We start from the raw sequence: 7288 nt of genomic DNA, 5'->3' as shown, positions 1-7288 counted from the left end.
GAAAGAAAGAAAGAAAGAAAGAAAGAAAGACTATCAATTGATGGTTTTTACTATCCAGGTTATTCCCATGCCGACCACTCCTCATGCTCTGCATCTGGCTCAACTCATTCATATTTGTTAACTGGAAAGTGTTTGTAAGGGATTTGTTTATGGAACAGTGTGATGTAAAAACTATTGCTGTGTATTTTAATATACCATCCTGTGAATGATAAAAGGTATCCTTGACTATAAATCAGAAGGCCTGAGTTCTTGTTTCCACTTCCCTGTCAGTTCACTGTATGATTTTGAGCAGGTTAGCATTAATGTCTCTTGGATATAATTTTCTCATTTATTAAGTGAAAAGTTTCCCTGGTAACTAGCTGCTTTTAAGGGCTCTTCCATAGGTATTTCTATTTCTTGACATTATAATAGTCCTATAATAGCAGCACATGGAATTTATTTTCGTAGTATTTAAAAATTATTGAAATTATTGGAATGTCATTGGCCAATAAAATTATATAAGTTTAGGTGTACAATTCTATAATACATCATCTGTATATTTTCTTATGTGTTAACCACTCCCGGTCAAGTCTTTTTCCATCGCCATTTATTCCCCCTTAAGCCTCTTCTACTGTCCCCACTCCCTGTCCCTCTGGTAAGCACCATACTCTTGTCTGTGTCTATAAGTTTTTGTGGGTTTTTTGGTTAATCCCTCCTCCTTTTTTCACCCAGTCACCCAACCTCCCTCCTCTCTACCAGCTGTTAGTATGTTCTCTGTATCTATGAGTCTCTTTCTATTTTGTTTGTTAGTTTATTTTGCTCATATAAGTGAAAACATATGGAATTTTTAAAAAGCTGTGGTACATTTACACAATGGAATACTACTCGGCTGTAAAAAAAAGGAAGTCTTGCCTTTTGCAACAGCACAGATGGATCTGGAGAGTATTATGTTCAGTGTTTTACTCAGTATTGAATGACAATTCATTGTGACCTTTCGAAAGTCAAGACAACAGTGACATCAATTTCATAAAAACTTTACCAGATTATATATCAAATCAGAAATTTCTTATTGACTACATTACTTTAGAATATAAACATATTTGGGCTTTAAGTGACTCTATATATACTATTATTTAATTTAATTGTATCCATAATTTCTTACTCTAGACTGCCAATACAGAAAAAAATGCGGTTGCCTATAAAGAAAAATAAAATGAAGAAAGTGATCAGAATCAATTAAGAATAAGTTAAAGTAATTTTTGTAGCCTTCCCATCAACAGATGTGTCTTTTCAATGATCTGGGTAACTTTTGACATATTTTTCTTGATGGTTAACAAATTTCCATCTCTTTTTAAATGTATACTATTATAATATTTATCAAAAATAATTTTTTCAATAATCCCTTTTTCCAGTCCATCTATTCTTTCTATCTTTCTTCATATTTTCCTTTTTGCCAACTTACCTACTTATCTATCATTAGCCCAGCCTAACCCGGTGAAGAATATATTATTTGCCACCAGAAGCTAACAGTATACTAGGTGAGATGGGTATATACATACATATATGCGATACAGTGTAATAAATGTAATAACTGAGGTAAGAGCTAGGTACAGTATTGGAATAAGGAGGAAGTGATGGCTACCCTTGAGCAAGACAGAGACATGTGTACCAAATAGGAGACTTTTAAGTTGTCATGTGAAGTATAGGGGAGATTTTCCTAGGAAGGTAAGGAGAGGGGAAGGCCATGCCAAGGAGAGGTAGAACAGATAAGTAAAGCATGTTGGCATTGAATAGCAAGGTACATTTAGAGAACAGATGCCAGACCTTAGGAGCCTTTGCATGGCATAGTAAAGAAACAGTTTAAAGTTGTTTTTATTGTCAGGAAACTACATGCTCAGATTCATGTCTTAGAAATATCATGCTGGCAGAAGTGCTGAGGATAATTTGGAGAGTGAAAGACTTCATCCCTTCGCCCTGTTCTTCTCACTTTCAGACACACAAAAAAAAATAAATTATTTCATATGATTAGTGAGCTCTTCAGACAGAAAAGATAGGTACAACATTGGGCCTAAACTCCTCAGACTTGCCTACTAGATCTTGCTTTCCCAATGCTACTTCTTTAGTTTCTGATGAGCCCTTGCGTAACTTCTCCACATCCCTAGCCCCATTTGCCATTCCATCTATATTGCTAGAACTTTGGAATCAGCTGGTTTAGTGGCAGTTACCAGCTCCATCCAAACCACTTCATTTGGGGGAATAAAGTTTTATAGTGTATCTGAGTAACTTGTTGTGACTAAAATGACACAACTCTGCTAAGCCCTAGGTGCAGCTTTCAAATAGTACTTGTTTTTCCAAAGCTGTTTTACCTGCATTTAGCACCAGTCAACATTTAGCATTCTGTTACTCCCACAGATCTTGTATCTTTTGCAATAAAAGAAAAACAACTTTTCAAAGGTTGTGTTGTTGGAAGCTGCACACACAAATGTTGGTATTTGAGCTTGACAAGATGCCATTTAGATTTTTTTTATCTAAAACCAAGGCATACAAAATCGCTGGTATGATAATTATTTTTGGCTTAATAAGCACTTTTACACTCTGCACTAGGTAAAAATTATCCATACTTCTAAATGGCATAAAAATGATGATTGTCTTTGTACTAGTGATAACACAGAAACTATGGGTCGGTTGACAGTCATGAAAGGATAGTGATGTTGTTAAGATCAGATTCTGTGATTTCAGACACGTTTGAATTACATCTTAGGTGAACTTCTTGTACTTACTGGGTGTGTGACTCTGAGCAAGGTACTTGACCTCACTGAAATTCAGTTACCTTATCTGAACACTGGGAATGACAATAATGGTTACTATGTGAAGTTGGTATGAGGGTTTAGTGAGATTGTGTATGTAGAGTGCCTGACATAATAACTATTATAATTTATATTGTTTGTAGACAAGAATTAGTGCTAACCACTAAAAGTTATACTTTCTGTGACTTGAAATTTCTGCTTACAAATAAAAATGAGTAGCCAAGACTGGATTCACCCTCTCTCCTGAAACAATCAAAAAGCAAAAACATATATGAAACAATGTTTTTCAAAACACTGGACATCACATAATGAAAGATAAGGATTCCTGAGAGATCAGAAATAAATGTGGTGACCCCTACAATTGTCCCACACACTTGCTTTGTAAGAATTCCCAGCCTTAATTTCAGGGATGGAACACCCAGATGGAGCCAGATTTTAATCACAAAACTAAGTCGATTTATTGAGATTCTGGCAAAACAAAAGCAGCTACTGCTCATAGAACAGAAAGGAGAGGGCTGTACAGAGAAAATACTCACTACTGCAAACAATATATCTTCAATATTCAGGAGATTACTAATTAGAGCATGCATGTGAAAAAACTAACCTAAGTTTGGGATGAGGGGTGTTGGGGAGAACAACCATGAGAAGGGATAAGATGAATCATTATCCAGTGCTAACATAGGGTCAGTCCCAATCAACAAAACTGGGAAACCTCAAAATTCATGAAAATTTTTGTTGATGGCATAAAATAATTTTGCCCCTGCAGTGGGGAATAATTAGCAATGACTGAACCAATGTTAGTCTCACCTAGTAAATACAAGCAAGATACAGAAGGTTTACGCTGTTTCCAAATAACTACTGCACCCCAGAGCAATGCTTAATAATATTTATAGGAATATAAAAAAAATATCAGCACCCAAGAAAATAAAATTCACAATATCTGGCATTCAATGCAAAATAACCAGACATTCAAAGAAGCAGGATAATATGAACTATTAAGAGAAAAGAAGTTCATCAATCATAATCAACCTCGGATATATACAGATGTTAGAATTAACAGACAAGGACATTAAGATATTTATTATAGCCCTAACCGGTTTGACTCAGTGGATGGAGTATCGGCCTGTGGACTGAAGGGTCCCAGGTTCAATTTCAGTCAAGGGCATGTACCTTGGTTGCAGGCACATCCCCAGTAGAGGGTGTGCAGGAGGCAGCTGATCGATGTTTCTCTCTTATCGATGTTTCTAACTCTCTATCCCTCTCCCTTCCTCTCTGTAAAAAAATCAGTAAAATATTTTTTAAAATATATTTATTATAACTATTTCCATATGTTCCAAAAGTTAAGTAGAGACACAGATTATTACAGATATACTCAAATTAAACTTCTACAGATAAAAATTACAATATGTAAGTTAAAAATACTATCAATAGGATTAACATAAGTTTAGATATTGCAGAAGAACGAATTAATGGACTTGAACTCAACCTACACATCTAAGAACCTTAATAAACACCAAGCACGCAAAAAAGATCATAAGATCATTTTGGGGTTGGAGTATGTGAGAGTATTTTTTCACTGGCATTGCTAAAAAATGCTAGAATATGAAGGCATGAATGCGGTAGTAAAAAGAGCAGCTATCACTCAGCTTTATCTTTTATTAAAATTATCTGTAAACAATACTTCCCTTTATTGCCTGCATGGAGAGTAGACAACTTCCATTGCTCCATCTTTGGTAGGCCACTGCTCCATCCCCAGATTTTTAGATATAATCAAGTGATTAAGTGATTAAGATATAATTAAGGTCTAAGAAAGTGATCAAATAAGTGTAGGGTTTGTGGCCACCAAACACCATTATTTTAGTGCTTGGGTGTGTAAGGAGAAATTATTGTTCTCTCTGAGGGCTTCATTTGCTTACAATATAGGATGGCATGCAAAAAACACCAATATAAGGTATGGAAGTAATTCTTATGACTTCTTTTGTAGATGGTATTGTCATGACACTTGCATCAGACCTCTCTGTGTTTGAGTCTACTCCCACACATGTAGAAATATTAAGCCCTTTTACTCCTTTCAGGTGGTAAACAAAAAATTGGTAACCCAGGAAATTAGTCAAGTTCTCATGTCTCATTCAACTTTCAGCCCTGTCTGCTTATTTGTGATACTGCAAGTGTGACCCTTAATTCTTCAAGACCCCAACTCCTTCCTTTTTTACATACCTGCCTTTTCACCCCCTTATCTCCCTCTCCGCCATCAGAAAACTTGTGCACACACAGACATGTATCTCCTTTTCCCATCTCATTGATTTTATTTTAATTATTAACATAAACATACCCTATTGGTACAAGATTTGTTTCCTATGCTTCTGACCATTTCTCCACAGCCTCCTCTGTAGACATGGCAGGTAGTTCTAGGTCTCTGGACCTTGCTATACATAGGGAATTACTTGGAATGGTGGATTTCTCCAGTGTCCCTTGCTCCTGATCTGCCAATTTTTATTTTCATGTCTTATTCAGCCTGGATAACAGATAAATATGGTTGGCCTTATTATGTTTGCCTTAGGTTTTCTTGAAGGGGTGGTAATTGTTTGAGTATAATTTTTTCTTGAAGTTCCTTAAAGGAGTCCTTTTAGCATTATTATCTTCTGTATCTGGTAGGGAAACAGGTGATCCCAGATGAGCATTGGTTTGAGGGGAAAAAAGATGGAAACTGACTAGGAAGGTGGGTTCTATGAAAAGGAGTGGCTAGCTGAGGAGAGGATTTATGCCAATCAAGGACATGTAAGAGTTATAGGTGGGTCTTATGGGCAACAAGGGTAAGATCTTGGGTGGAGTCACCTCACATTGACACCAACTCTGTACCTGGGTTCACAGGTGTTATTTGATGTTGGTTGTCCCTCATCTGCTCTACGCTCTGATGGTTTCCTAATCATCTTAGCTACATTGAAGTCAATAATGGTTTATCCTAGGCCTCTTGCCTTTTAATTAACCACATGAGTAGCCATGCTTTTCAGCTTTGTTAGGTCACCATGGTTTCCCCTTGGCCAATGATAGCCCTGAGATGGCTCAGACCCAGAAAAGCAGCACTTCTGACAACTTTATGGGAAGGTGTGGTGCTGGGAGGCCAAGATTTTTGGATGGATAAGGAGGGGCTTTTATTTAATACCACATAAAGACCTTTCCACACCTGACCTGCCACCAGATTCAGTTCTAGTATTATACATAATAGGGAGAGGTGTTTCCTGCAAGCCATTCTCCATGGCCATCATATTCAGTAGTTCATTCTGTAGTCTCTCACTGTTCCCCATTACCTAATCTACCACTTAACACATTCTTCAAATTAATATGAGCATATTTAAATATCAGTAGCAATATGTATTATCCAATTACTCTTCAATAAGTTGTTGTAAAAAGTCAACAAGGAATGTAATTACCACCCCTTACATAGAACGATTCTCAGAAACCTTTTAAAATATCATTTTAATCAGTATGTTGGTGAAGGTTAATAAATAAAAACTTAAGAGAATATAGCAATTTTCCAAAATGTTTTAAAGTTTTTTCCTTCAAGATTCTCCTTAATTTGGTTGATCATATTTTTTACATTGCTGCTGTTTTTTGTTTGTTTGTTTTTGCCTCTCTGGTTTATTTCCTTAAAAAGGAGAAATTATCCCATGTAGATAAAGTGGTTAGTCTTTCAAGTCTATACACACTACTTTGGGCTTAAATATTTGTTAATTTCCAACTCTTTGTTCAGACATTGAATATTACTGTTTGACCTCAGTAAAGAAAAATCAAGTGAATATTTTAAAAAGCTGAAATATAATTAAATGTAAAATGACTAGAAATAAATTTCTCCCTGAAGTCAATCACTGTTTTACATCCACCCTAACCCTATAGTGCCACTTGTATTTCTAGGATTTTAATGTATTTATTGCATTCATTTATCTCATACTTATTGAATGTGTCCTATGATACAAGTACTCTGATAAACATCAAAAGTCCTAAATTCTAATTTCGCCTTTACCACTGAGAGAGGGATAATAAAAATCTCCTGAAGTTCTTTACATTTCCATCCCCAGGACATGTAAATATATTACTTTACATAGGAGAAAGACTTTGTAGATGGGATTAAGGTTAAGGAATTTGAGATGGGGAGATTATCATGGGTTAGCTAGGTAGAACCAATCTAGTTGCATGAATTTTTAAAATTAGAGAACCTTTTCTATCTTTGGTCAGAGGGAGATATGACTACAGATTAACGATTAGAGAAGTATAATATTGCTGGTTTTGATGATGGACAATGGGCTCCTGGAGCTAAGGAATGTCACAGCCTCTAAATATCGTGCCAGGATTTTATTTTAGTCTGGTGAGACCCATGTTGGACTTCTGACTTACAGAAAATAATAATTTGTGATGTAAACCACTTTTGGTAATTTAGTACAGTAACAATAGGAAACTAATGCAACCAAATACCCACTTGATATTATGACCATGGACAAACCAAG

This window comes from Myotis davidii, unplaced genomic scaffold (assembly GCF_000327345.1).
Source record: "Myotis davidii unplaced genomic scaffold, ASM32734v1 scaffold1648, whole genome shotgun sequence".
In the NCBI taxonomy this organism is placed as follows: domain Eukaryota; kingdom Metazoa; phylum Chordata; class Mammalia; order Chiroptera; family Vespertilionidae; genus Myotis; species Myotis davidii.
The sequence above is the reverse complement of the archived record's forward strand: the minus strand, read 5'-3'. Positions refer to the sequence as shown.